A 14,283-nucleotide genomic window follows, 5' to 3' on the forward strand; every position below is an offset into this window, starting at 1 on the left:
GCGGATTTGGTTTCCCATAGGTTTACATGGTACTGTAATATGATGGAAAACTGCCACGGATCCACAGCGAAATCCCCCCACAAGTGACACCATTTTGGAAAGTAGACCCCCTAAGGAACTTATCTAGATGTGTTGTGAGAACTTTGAACCCCCAAGTGTTTCACTACAGTTTATAACGCAGAGCCGTGAAAATAAAAAAATCCTTTTTTTTTCCACAAAAATTATTTTTTAGCCCCCAGTTTTGTATTTTCCCAAGGGTAACAGGAGACACTGGACCCCAAAAGTTGTTGTCCAATTTGTCCTGAGTATGCTGATACCCCACATGTGGGGGGGAACCACGGTTTGGGCGCATGGCAGAGCTCGGAAAGGAAAGAGCGCCATTTGGAATGCAGACTTAGATGGACTGGTCTGCAGGCGTCACATTGCGTTTGCAGCGCCCCTAATGTACCTAAACAGTAGAAACTCCCCACAAGTGACCCCATATTGGAAAATAGACCCCCCAAGGAACTTATCTAGATGTGTTGTGAGAACTTTGAACCCCCAAGTGTTTCACTACAGTTTATAACGCAGAGCCATGAAAATAAAAACTTTTTTTTTCAACAAAAATTATTTTTTAGCCCCCAGTTTTGTATTTTCCCAAGAGTAACAGGAGAAACTGGACCCCAAAAGTTGTTGTCCAATTTGTTCTGAGCACGATGATACCTCATATGTGGGGGGGAACCACCGTTTGAGCACATGGCAGAGCTCGTAAGGGAAGGAGTACTGTTTTACTTTTTCAACGCAGACTTGGCTGGAATTGAGATCGGACGACATGTCAAGTTTGGAGAGCCCCTGATGTGTCTAAACAGTGGAAACTCCCCAATTCTAACTACAACCCTAACCCCAACACACTCCTAACCCTAATCTCAACTTTAACCTTAACCCTAACCAAGCCCCTAACCATAGTCCCAACCACACCCCTAACCCTAATATTAATAGCCTAGAGAGGGACCATGGTTATAGGTTCCCCCCCTGGCTAAAAACATCTGCCCCCAGCCACCCCAGAAAAGGCACATCTGTAAGATGCGCCTATTCTGGCACTTAGCCCCTCTCTTCCCACTCCCGTGTAGTGTGTTGTGAATTCAGCTTTTGGGCTCCCTCTGGTGGTTGTAGAGTGTAATGCAGTTGTGCCTGGACTGCAGGAGTGGACAGGTGTATCTACTAATTGCAAAACTGACTGGGGTATATAGCTTTGCAGGATCCTTTAGTCAGTGCCAGTTGTCCATTGTTCTGGAAGGATTCACTTCCCTGCTGGTCCCTCCAGTTTGCTGTGCTTTTCTACTAAGATAAGTCCTGCTTGTTTTTTTCTGTCCACCTGCAGTGGACTTTATAGTTCTGTACATTTTCATGTTTTTGTTTTGTCCAGCTTAGTCTGTGAAGGATTTTTTGCAGCCTAGATATTTCTCTGGAGATGCAGATATACCCCCCATGTCTTTAGTCAGAGATGGTGATCCGTATTTTCTGCGGTGGATATTTTCTAGTGTTATTGTACTGACCGCATAGTACTCTGTTCTTTTCTTTCTTTTTAGCTAGTATGGCCTCCTATGCTAAAATCTGATTTCATATCTGCATATGTTATTTCCCTCTCCTCTCATAGTCAATATTTGTGGGGGGCTATCTATCCTTTGGGGATTTTCTCTGAGGCAAGATAGGTTTCCTGTTTCTGCCTTTAGGGGTAGTTAAATCTTAGTCTGTGCCGAGGGGTCTAGGGAGTGTTAGGTACCCCCCACGGCTACTTCTAGTTGCGCTGCTAGTTCAGGGTTTGCGGTCAGTACAGGGATTACCTTCTCCAGAGTCCGTCTCATGCTGCTCCTAGGCCACCAGATCATAACAGTACAACTGGCCAACAATGAGTTAATTGCATCTCAGAAGAAGGGCGGAAAGCTTTTGAGCCATTTTTTTTTCCTTAGCCTGTTTGGTATTTTCCTCCCTCTTTACCTCTGGGTGGCTACGGAGTCTAGTATTAACATGAATGTTCAGGAGTTAGCTTCTCGGGAGGATCAGCTTGCTGCTTGGGTACAGGGTATTTCAGATTTCATTGTTCAAACTCCTGCCTTAGAACCTAAGATTCCCACTCCTGATTTATTCTTTGGTGACAGATCCAAATTTTTGAGTTTCAAAAATAATTGTAAACTGTTTTTTGCATTAAGACCCCGGTCTTCTGGTGATCCTATTCAACAGGTTAGAATCGTCATATCTCTGCTGCGTGGTGACCCACAGGATTGGGCATTTTCCCTGGAATCTGGCAATCCTGCTTTGCTTAATGTTGATTCGTTCTTTCAGGCATTCGGGTTGTTGTATGATGAGCCTAATTCTGTGGATCAGGCTGAAAAAATCTTGTTAGCCCTGTGTCAAGGTCAAGAAGCGGCAGAATTGTATTGCCAGAAATTTAGAAAATGGTCTGTACTGACTAAATGGAATGAGGATGCCTTGGCGGCAATTTTCAGAAAGGGTCTTTCTGAATCCGTTAAAGATGTTATGGTGGGGTTCCCCACGCCTGCTGGTCTGAGTGATTCTATGGCTCTGGCCATTCAGATTGATCGGCGCTTGCGCGAGCGCAGAGTTGTGCACACTGTGACGTTGCCCTCTGAGCAGAGCCCTGAGCCTATGCAGTGTGATAGGATTTTGTCTAGAGCTGAACGTCAAACATTCAGGCGTCAGAATAGGTTGTGTTTTTACTGCGGCGATTCTGCTCATGTTATTTCTGATTGCCCTAAACGCACTAAGAGAATCGCTAGTTCTGTTGCCATCAGTACTATACAATCTAAATTTCTGTTATCCGTGACCTTGATCTGCTCATTATCATCATTTTCTGTCATGGCATTTGTGGATTCAGGCGCCACTCTGAACTTAATGGACTTAGAATTTGCCAGACGTTGTTATTTTCCCTTACAGCCTTTGCAGAACCCTATTCCTTTGAGGGGCATTGATGCTACACCGTTGGCTAAAAATAAACCTCAGTTTTGGACACAGCTGACCATGCGCATGGCGCCAGCCCATCAGGAAGATTGTCGTTTTCTGGTATTGCATAATTTGCATGATGATATTGTGCTGGGTTTTCCATGGTTGCAGCTACATAATCCGGTGTTAGACTGGAAATCCATGTCTGTGACTAGTTGGGGTTGTCAGGGGGTTCATGATCAGGTTCCTTTGATGTCAATTTCCTCTTCCCCCTCTTCTGAAATTCCTGAGATTTGTCTGACTTCCAGGATGTATTCGATGAGCCCAAGTCCAGTTCCCTTCCACCGCATAGGGACTGTGATTGTGCTATTGACTTGATTCCAGGTTGTAAGTTCCCTAAGGGACGACTTTTCAACTTGTCTTTGCCTGAACATACCGCCATGTGGAGCTATATTAAGGAGTCTTTGGAGAAAGGGCATATTCGGCCATCTTCTTCACCGTTGGGAGCCGGGTTCTTTTTTGTTGCCAAGAAGGATGGCTCCTTGAGACCCTGTATTGATTATTGCCTCTTGAATAAGATCACGGTTAAATTTCAATACCCCTTGCCTTTGCTTACTGATTTGTTTGCTAGGATTAAGGGGTCTAGCTGGTTTACTAAGATTGACCTTCGAGGGGCATATAATCTTATTCGTATCAAGCAGGGTGACGAATGGAAAACTGCATTTAATACGCCCGAAGGCCATTTTGAATACCTTGTGATACCATTCGGACTCTCTAATGACCCATCTGTGTTCCAATCCTTCATGCATGATATCTTTCGGAGTTATCTTGATAAATTCATGGTTGTATATTTGGATGATATTTTGATTTTTTCCAATGATTGGGAGTCTCCTGTGAAACAGGTCAGGATGGTATTTCAGATCCTCCGTAATAATGCTTTATTTGTGAAGGGGTCAAAGTGCCTCTTTGGAGTGCAGAAGGTTTCTTTTTTGGGTTTCATTTTTTCTCCCTCATCTATAGAAATGGATCCGGTTAAGGTTCAGGCCATTCATGATTGGATTCAGCCCACATCTGTGAAGAGCCTTCAGAAATTTTTGGTCTTTGCTAATTTTTATCGTCGTTTCATTGCCAACTTCTCCAGTGTGGTTAAACCTCTAACCGATTTGACCAAGAAAGGCGCTGATGTGACGAATTGGTCCTCCGCGGCTGTTTCTGCCTTTCAGGAGCTTAAACGCCGATTTACTTCTGCCCCTGTGTTGCGTCAGCCAGATGTTTCTCTTCCATTTCAGGTTGAGGTTGACGCGTCTGAGATTGGGGCAGGGGCCGTTTTGTCTCAGAGGAATTCTGATGGTTCCTTGATGAAACCGTGTGCCTTCTTTTCTCGTAAGTTTTCGCCTGCGGAACGCAATTATGATGTTGGCAATCGGGAGTTGTTGGCTATGAAGTGCGCATTTGAGGAGTGACGACATTGGCTTGAGGGGGCCAAGCACCGCATTGTGGTCCTGACCGATCATAAGAATCTGATTTACCTCGAGTCTGCCAAACGGCTGAATCCTAGACAGGCTCGATGGTCCCTGTTTTTCTCCCGTTTTGATTTTGTGGTCTCGTACATTCCTGGTACTAAGAATGTTAAGGCGGATGCCCTCTCTAGGAGTTTTTTTCCTGATTCCCCTGGGGTTCTTGAGCCGGTCGGCATTTTGAAGGAAGGGGTAATTCTTTCTGCCATCTCCCCTGATTTGCGACGGGTTCTTCAGGAATTTCAGGCTGATAAGCCTGACCGCTGTCCTGTGGGGAAACTGTTTGTTCCTGATAGATGGACTAGTAAAGTGATTTCTGAGGTTCATTGTTTTGTGTTGGCTGGCCATCCTGGGATTTTTGGTACCAGAGATTTGGTTAGTAGGTCCTTTTGGTGGCCTTCTTTGTCACGGGATGTGCATTCTTTTGTGCAGTCCTGTGGGATTTGTGCGCGGGCTAAGCCTTGCTGTTCCCGCTCTAGTGGGTTGCTTTTGCCATTGCCGGTCCCTGAGAGACCTTGGACACATATTTCTATGGATTTTATTTCCGATCTTCCTGTTTCCCAAAGAATGTCGGTTATCTGGGTTGTCTGTGACCGATTTTCTAAGATGGTTCATTTGGTACCTTTGCCTAAATTGCCTTCTTCTTCTGATTTGGTTCTGTTGTTTTTTCAGCATGTGGTGCGTTTGCATGGTATTCCGGAGAATATTGTGTCCGACAAAGGTTCCCAGTTTGTTTCCAGGTTTTGGCGGGCCTTTTGTGCCAAGCTGGGCATTGATTTGTCTTTTTCCTCTACATTTCATCCTCAGACAAATGGCCAGACTGAGCGAACTAATCAGACCTTGGAGACCTATCTGAGATGCTTTGTGTCTGCTGATCAGGATGATTGGGTGGCTTTTTTGCCATTAGCCGAGTTTGCCCTTAATAATCGGGCTAGTTCGGCTACTTTGGTTTCGCCTTTTTTTTGTAATTTTGGTTTTCATCCTCGTTTTTCTTCTGGGCAGGTTGAGCCTTCTGACCTTCCTGGTGTAGATTCTGTGGTCGACAGGTTGCAGCAGATTTGGGCTTATGTGGTGGACAATTTGGTGCTGTCTCAGGAGGAGGCTCAGCGTTTTGCTAACCGTCGTCGGTGTGTTGGTTCCCGGCTCTGGTTTGGTTGTCTTCCCGTCATGTTCCTATGAAGGTTTCTTCCCCTAAGTTTAAGCCTCGATTTATTGGTCCTTATAGGATTTCTGAGATTATTAATCCGGTGTCCTTTCGCCTGGCGCTTCCGGCCTCTTTTGCTATTCATAATGTCTTCCATAGATCTTTGTTGCGGAAATATGTGGAGCCCGTTGTTCCCTCTGTTGATTCTCCGGCCCCTGTGTTGGTCGATGGGGAGTTGGAATATGTTGTTGAGAAGATTTTGGATTCCCGTTTTTCGAGGCGGAAGCTTCAGTACCTTGTCAAGTGGAAGGGTTATGGCCAGGAGGATAATTCTTGGGTTTCTGCCTCTGATGTCCATGCCGTTGATTTGGTTCGTGCCTTTCATTGGGCTCATCCTGATCGGCCTGGGGGCTCTGGTGAGGGTTCGGTGACCCCTCCTCAAGGGGGGGGTACTGTTGTGAATTCAGCTTTTGGGCTCCCTCCGGTGGTTGTAGAGGGTAATGCAGTTGTGCCTGGACTGCAGGAGTGGACAGGTGTATCTACTAATTGCAAAACTGACTGGGGTATATAGCTTTGCCAGTTGTCCATTGTTCTGGAAGGATTCACTTCCCTGCTGGTCCCTCCAGTTTGCTGTGCTTTTCTACTAAGATAAGTCCTGCTTGTTTTTTTCTGTCCACCTGCAGTGGACTTTATAGTTCTGTACATTTTCATGTTTTTGTTTTGTCCAGCTTAGTCTGTGAAGGATTTTTTGCAGCCTAGATATTTCTCTGGAGATGCAGATATACCCCCCATGTCTTTAGTCAGAGATGGTGATCCGTATTTTCTGCGGTGGATATTTTCTAGTGTTTTTGTACTGACCGCATAGTACTCTGTTCTTTTCTTTCTTTTTAGGTAGTATGGCCTCCTATGCTAAAATCTGATTTCATATCTGCGTATGTTATTTCCCTCTCCTCTCACAGTCAATATTTGTGGGGGGCTATCTATCCTTTGGGGATTTTCTCTGAGGCAAGATAGGTTTCCTGTTTCTGCCTTTAGGGGTAGTTAGATCTTAGGCTGTGCCGAGGGGTCTAGGGAGTGTTAGGTACCCCCCACGGCTACTTCTAGTTGCGCTGTTCAGGGTTTGCGGTCAGTACAGGGACCACCTTCTCCAGAGTCCGTCTCATGCTGCTCCTAGGCCACCAGATCATAACAGTAGTGGTGGGATATGGGGTAATAAAGGGTTAATGTCACCTTGCTATTGTAAGGTGACATTAAGCCAGGTTAATAATGGAGAGGTGTCAATAAGACACCTATCCATTATTAACCTTATGTTCATAAAGGGTTAAACACAAACACACACACACACGCACACACATACACACACACACACTAAGAAAAAAGTATTTTTTATTGTATTTATTGGAATAATATTTTTCTTTATTTAGGAATTAGACATTTTTACTTTTTACTTTTTCCCAGGGTGGGACATGGTTGTATAGTGTCAGATCGCTGATCTGACACTTTGCAAAGCACTGTGTCAGATCAGCAATCTGACAGGCACTGCAGGGAGGCTTCCCGACGCCTACTTTCAGCAGGTGCTTGCAAGCCACCTCCCTGCAGGACTCGGAAGGAGCCCTGCGGCTATCTTGGATCCGGGGCCTGTAGGGAGGAGACGCTCGGAACAACGCAATCACATCATGTTGTTCCCAGGGTCTCAGGGAAGCCCGCAAGGGAGCCCCCTCCCTGCGCAATGCTTCCCTATGCCGCCGGAACGCTGCAAGCATGTTTGATCGCAGTTTTCCGGGGGTTAATGTGCCGGGAGCGGTCCGTGACTGCTCCTGGCACATAGTGCCGGATGTCAGCTGTAATAATTGGCTGATACCCGGCGGCGAACGGCCGCACTCCCCCCGTGAGCGCAGCCGATCTCCCATGACGTACTATCCTGTCCCTGGGAATTGAGTCCCAGGTCACCTCGATGGGATAGTATGTCATATGGCAGAAAGGGGTTAAGACTTAAAATTTGCAATTCTGGTGTTAAAATTTTTTTTTTTTCTTTTTAACGTAAGTTTAAAAGATTTTTTATTTTGACACTTAGACTGTATTTTTCGGGTTCTTATGGGTGTTTTTAATCTTTTTTCTTTAGTAGTAGTGTATTATTTTTTTTTTTTTGTAACCAATAAAATTTACAGACTTGCACTTTTTATTGACCAGTATAATTGAATGACTCCCGACACTCAAGTGAATTTTAGATCCGGTCCAGAGCTTTTATCAGCAGCTATGAGAGGACTGAAAACTTATGTGAGTGCCGAGAGTCATCCAACTCCACATTACCTATTTCCACGTGCGCCATAATCTACAGTGGAGTGCCCATGACTGTTTGGATTTCTCATCGTCTAGTATATTCTTTTTTCTTAAAGAGGTTGTCCACTACTTTAGCATTGATAACCTATCCTAAGGATGTCTGATCGGTCGGGGTCCGACACCCGGCACCCCTGCCGATCAGCTATTCTCAGTGTCAGCGGCCACCAACCGAAAGTACTCATTGTGGAGCTGCTCCATCTTCTGATAGTGGCCACAGGGTGCTACACATCCTCCTATTGGTTTGAATAGGAGGTGGATGTGCAGTACACTGCTGCGGCTACTATCAGAAGATGGAGCAGCTCCACAATGAGTATTTGGATGTGCAGTACACTGCTGCGGCTACTATCAGAAGATGGAGCAGCTCCACAATGAGTATTTCAGGCTGGCTGTCGCCGCCAATGGCACCAATAGCAGCTGATCAGTGGGGGTGTCAGGTGTCAGACTCCGACCGATCAGTCATTGATGACCTAGCCCAAGGATAGGTCAATAATGCTAAAGTAGTGGACAACCTTTAAGAGGAGTTATTTGTTCGTATGTCCTTTTATGTTATTTGGATGTTAGAACAGTTAACATTTTGCAGCAATTTTTCATTTTTTCTTGAGGAAATTTACACATTATATTTTTTACTGGCCTATTCAGGTTTGAAGTGACTTAAGGGGCAGACCCCCAGACAGGGCTGCCATTAGGAATTTCAGGGCCCCATACTGGCAAAATTTTCAGGACCCCCTTGAGACTCCACCCAGGCTCCACCCCAGCCACTTGCAAAAACTCCACTTCTCACCAATCACACATTAACAGTTCCCATCACCAGATCACATGCATAGCCAGCAGCTTTTGTTTTGGCCAAAAGATTTTTATTAAGCTGCCACCATGACAAGGTAGACACTTTTGGCCAGGCTGCACTCTACTCTAACCTATTAAACATTTGTTAAAACATACAATGCAATTTAGGTATATTTTTATTTATTTTTCAATTTTTAAAATGACCAATAATACCACATACAAGGGACAAATATCACAACACCATGACCAGACACCATATTATCACCACATAGTGACCTATAATACATCTACAAGGAACAAATATCGCCACACAGTAGCGTAGCTACCGGGGGACAGAGGGTGCGGGCGCCCCGGGCCCGGTGCTCTGAGGGGGCCCACCTGGAGCTACGCTACTGTAACTGTATCGGCGTGCCTATTCTGCGGCAGAGCAGGGAGAATCGATCTCCCTGCTCTTTCGCCTGGCTGCTATGGGGCCCCTGAGCAGGCAGGGGAACCCGGTGCCAGCAGTGGGCCCCCCGCCATCATCAGAAGATCAGCTGTACCGGCATTTAGCCGATACAGCTGACCGCAATGATGGGAGAAGGAGCGCTGCACTCCTTCTCCCATCAACCCCCTGTTAGTGTCGGCATCTGACGTCGCCGACACTGACAGCGGGCACGATAACATCACTGCCCGGCGCCCGCTGGCAGGAGATCAACGGGAGCAGCGCAGGAACCAGGAAGAAGAGAGGTGAGTATTTATTTTTTTTTAATTGGTGCTGCTGCCTTATTACAGGGTCTGACTGTAGGGTCTGCCTTATTACAGGGTCTGATTATAGGGGTGCTGCCTTATTACAGGGTCTGACTGTGGGGGCTGCCTTATTACAGGGTCTGACTATAGGGGTGCTGCCTCATTACAGGGTCTGACTATAAGGCATGTCTTATTACAGGGTCTCACTATGGGGGTGCTGCTGTTGTGAGTTCTGTTGTCGGGCTCCCTCCTGTGGTCATGAATGGTACTTCAGCTGGTTCTGTCCATGGACTTTCTCTGGTGGCTGTGGGTGTTTCTGAGTTTCCTTCCTCAGGTGACGAGGTTAATTCGTTAGCTGGCTGCTCTATTTAACTCCACTTAGTTCTTTGCTCCAGGCCACCTGTCAATGTTCCAGTATTGGTCTAGTTCACTCCTGGATCGTTCTTGTGACCTGTCTTCCCAGCAGAAGCTAAGTGACTGCTTGTTTTTCTCTGGTTTGCTATTTTTCTGTCCAGCTTGCTATTTCGATTGTTCTTGCTTGCTGGAAGCTCTGGGACGCAGAGGGAGCGCCTCCGCACCGTGAGTCGGTGCGGAGGGTCTTTTTGCGCCCTCTGCGTGGTCTTTTTGTAGGTTTTTGTGCTGACCGCAAAGTAACCTTTCCTATCCTCGGTCTGTTCAGTAAGTCGGGCCTCACTTTGCTAAATCTATTTCATCTCTGTGTTTGAATTTTCATCTTTACTCACAGTCATTATATGTGGGGGGCTGCCTTTTCCTTTGGGGAATTTCTCTGAGGCAAGGTAGGCTTTATTTTTCTATCTTCAGGGCTAGCTAGTTTCTTAGGCTGTGCCGAGTTGCATAGGGAGCGTTAGGCGCAATCCACGGCTATTTCTAGTGTGGTTGATAGGATTAGGGATTGCGGTCAGCAGAGTTCCCACGTCCCAGAGCTCGTCCTATATTATCAGTAACTATCAGGTCATTCAGTGTGCTCTTATCCACCAGGTCCATTATTGTCCTGACCACCAGGACATAACAGTACAGGTGGGCCAAAGTACTAATGCATCTCAATAGAGGGATAAGAGAAGTTCTGAGACCATTTTTTTTTCTTTGTAGTGTGTTTTGTCTCTCTTTTCCCCTTTACATCTGGGTGGTTCAGAACACAGGTGTAGACATGGACATTCAAGGTCTGTCCTCTTTGATGGATAATCTCACTATAAGTGTACAAAACATTCAAGATTTTGTGGTTCAGAATCCGATGTCAGAGCCTAGGATTCCAATTCCTGATTTGTTTTTTGGTGATAGATCTAAGTTCTTGAATTTCAAAAATAATTGTAAATTGTTTCTTGCCTTGAAACCTCGCTCCTCAGGCGACCCTGTTCAACAAGTAAAGATCATTATTTCTTTGTTACGCGGTGACCCTCAAGACTGGGCATTTTCCCTTGCGCCAGGAGATCCGGCATTGCGTGATGTTGATGCGTTTTTCCTGGCGCTTGGATTGCTTTATGACGAACCTAATTCAGTGGATCAGGCAGAGAAAATCTTGCTGGCTCTGTGTCAGGGTCAGGATGAAGCGGAGATATATTGTCAGAAGTTTAGAAAGTGGTCTGTGCTCACTCAGTGGAATGAATGTGCCCTGGCAGCAATCTTCAGAAAGGGTCTCTCTGAAGCCCTTAAAGATGTCATGGTGGGATTTCCCATGCCTGCTGGTCTGAATGAGTCTATGTCTTTGGCCATTCAGATCGATCGACGCTTGCGTGAGCGTAAAGCTGTGCACCATTTGGCGGTACTATCTGAGCATGGACCTGAGCCTATGCAATGTGATAGGACTTTGACCAGAGCTGAACGGCAAGAACACAGACGTCGGAATGGGCTATGTTTTTACTGTGGTGATGCCACTCATGCTATCTCCAATTGTCCTAAGCGCACTAAGCGGTTCGCTAGGTCTGACACCATTGGTACTGTACAGTCTAAATTTCTATTGTCCGTTACTCTGATTTGTTCTTTGTCATCCTATTCTGTTATGGCATTTGTGGATTCAGGCGCTGCCCTGAATTTGATGGACTTGGAGTATGCTAGGCGCTGTGGTTTTTTTCTCGGAGCCCTTGCAGTATCCTATTCCATTGAGAGGAATTGATGCTACGCCTTTGGCCAAGAATAAGCCTCAGTACTGGACCCAATTGACCATGTGCATGGCTCCTGCACATCAGGAGGATATCCGCTTTCTGGTGTTGCATAATCTGCATGATGTGGTCGTTTTGGGGTTGCCATGGCTACAGGTTCATAATCCAGAATTGGACTGGAAATCTATGTCTGTGTCCAGCTGGGGTTGCCAGGGGGTACATGGTGATGTTCCATTTTTGTCTATTTCGTCTTCCACTCCTTCTGAAGTTCCAGAGTTTTTGTCGGATTATCGGGATGTATTTGATGAGCCCAAAGCCAGTGCCCTACCTCCTCATAGGGATTGCGATTGTGCAATTAATTTGATTCCTGGTAGTAAGTTTCCTAAGGGCCGATTGTTCAATTTGTCTGTGCCAGAGCACGCCGCTATGCGGAGTTATGTAAAGGAATCCTTGGAGAAGGGTCATATTCGCCCGTCGTCGTCACCATTGGGAGCAGGGTTCTTTTTTGTGGCCAAGAAGGATGGTTCTTTGAGACCTTGTATTGATTACCGCCTTCTCAATAAAATTACAGTCAAATTTCAGTATCCTTTGCCGTTGCTGTCTGATTTGTTTGCTCGTATTAAAGGGGCTAGTTGGTTCACCACGATAGATCTTCGAGGGGCGTATAATCTTGTGCGTATTAAACAAGGCGATGAATGGAAAACAGCATTTAATACGCCCGAGGGCCATTTTGAGTACCTGGTTATGCCATTCGGGCTTTCCAATGCTCCATCAGTATTTCAGTCCTTTATGCATGACATCTTCCGAGAGTACCTGGATAAATTCCTGATTCTATATTTGGATGACATTTTGGTCTTTTCGGATGATTGGGAGTCTCATGTGAAGCAGGTCAGAATAATGTTCCTGGTCCTTCGTGCGAATTCCTTGTTTGTGAAGGGGTCAAAGTGTCTCTTTGGAGTTCAGAAGGTTTCATTTTTGGGGTTCATTTTTTCCCCTTCTACTATCGAGATGGACCCTGTTAAAGTCCAAGCCATTTACGATTGGACTCAGCCGACATCTGTGAAGAGCCTGCAAAAGTTCCTGGGCTTTGCTAATTTTTATCGGCGCTTCATCAGTAATTTTTCTAGTGTTGCTAAACAGTTGACTGATTTGACCAAGAAGGGTGCTGATGTGGTCAATTGGTCTTCTGCAGCTGTAGAGGCTTTTCAGGAGTTGAAGTGTCGTTTTTCTTCTGCCCCTGTGCTGTGCCAGCCAGATGTTTCGCTCCCGTTTCAGGTTGAGGTTGATGCTTCTGAGATTGGAGCTGGGGCTGTTTTGTCGCAAAGAAGTTCTGATGGCCCGGTGATGAAGCCATGTGCTCTCTTTTCTAGAAAGTTTTCGCCTGCTGAGCGCAATTATGATGTTGGTAATCGAGAGTTGTTGGCCATGAAGTGGGCATTCGAGGAGTGGCGTCATTGGCTTGAAGGAGCCAAGCATCGCGTGGTGGTCTTGACAGATCACAAGAATTTGACTTATCTTGAGTCTGCCAAACGGTTGAATCCGAGACAGGCTCGATGGTCGTTATTTTTCTCCCGTTTTGATTTTGTGGTTTCGTACCTTCCGGGCTCTAAGAATGTGAAGGCTGATGCCCTGTCAAGGAGTTTTGTGCCTGACTCTCCGGGTGTTCCTGAGCCGGCGGGTATTCTCAAAGAGGGGGTAATTTTGTCTGCCATCTCCCCTGATTTGCGGCGGGTGCTGCAAAAATTTCAGGCTGATAGACCTGACCGTTGCCCAGCAGAGAAACTGTTTGTCCCTGATAGATGGACTAGTAGAGTTATCTCTGAGATTCATTGTTCAGGGTTGGCTGGGCATCCTGGAATCTTTGGTACCAGAGATTTGGTGGCTAGATCCTTTTGGTGGCCGTCTTTGTCACGGAATGTGTGTTCTTTTGTGCAGTCCTGTGGGACTTGTGCTCGGGCTAAGCCCTGCTGTTCTCGTGCCAGTGGGTTGCTTTTGCCCTTGCCGGTCCCGAAGAGGCCCTGGACGCATATTTCTATGGATTTTATTTCGGATCTCCCCGTCTCTCAAAAGATGTCGGTCATTTGGGTGGTTTGTGATCGCTTTTCTAAGATGGTCCATTTGGTACCCTTGTCTAAATTGCCTTCCTCCTCTGATTTGGTGCCACTATTTTTCCAGCATGTGGTTCGTTTATGGATTTTATTTCGGATCTCCCCGTCTCTCAAAAGATGTCGGTCATTTGGGTGGTTTGTGATCGCTTTTCTAAGATGGTCCATTTGGTACCCTTGTCTAAATTGCCTTCCTCCTCTGATTTGGTGCCACTATTTTTCCAGCATGTGGTTCGTTTACATGGTATCCCGGAGAACATCGTTTCTGACAGAGGTTCCCAGTTTGTTTCGAGGTTTTGGCAATCTTTTTGTGCTAGGATGGGCATTGATTTGACTTTTTCCTCGGCTTTCCATCCTCAGACAAATGGCCAAACCGAACGAACTAATCAGACTTTGGAAACATATCTGAGATGCTTTGTTTCTGCTGATCAGGATGATTGGGTGTCCTTTTTGCCGTTGGCTGAGTTCGCCCTTAATAATTGGGCCAGCTCGGCTACTTTGGTTTCGCCGTTTTTCTGCAATTCTGGTTTCCATCCGCGTTTCTCTTCAGGGCAGGTTGAGTCTTCGGACTGTCCTGGTGTAGATACTGTGGTGGATAGGTTGCAGCA

This window comes from Ranitomeya imitator, chromosome 1 (assembly GCF_032444005.1).
Source record: "Ranitomeya imitator isolate aRanImi1 chromosome 1, aRanImi1.pri, whole genome shotgun sequence".
Classification (NCBI taxonomy): domain Eukaryota; kingdom Metazoa; phylum Chordata; class Amphibia; order Anura; family Dendrobatidae; genus Ranitomeya; species Ranitomeya imitator.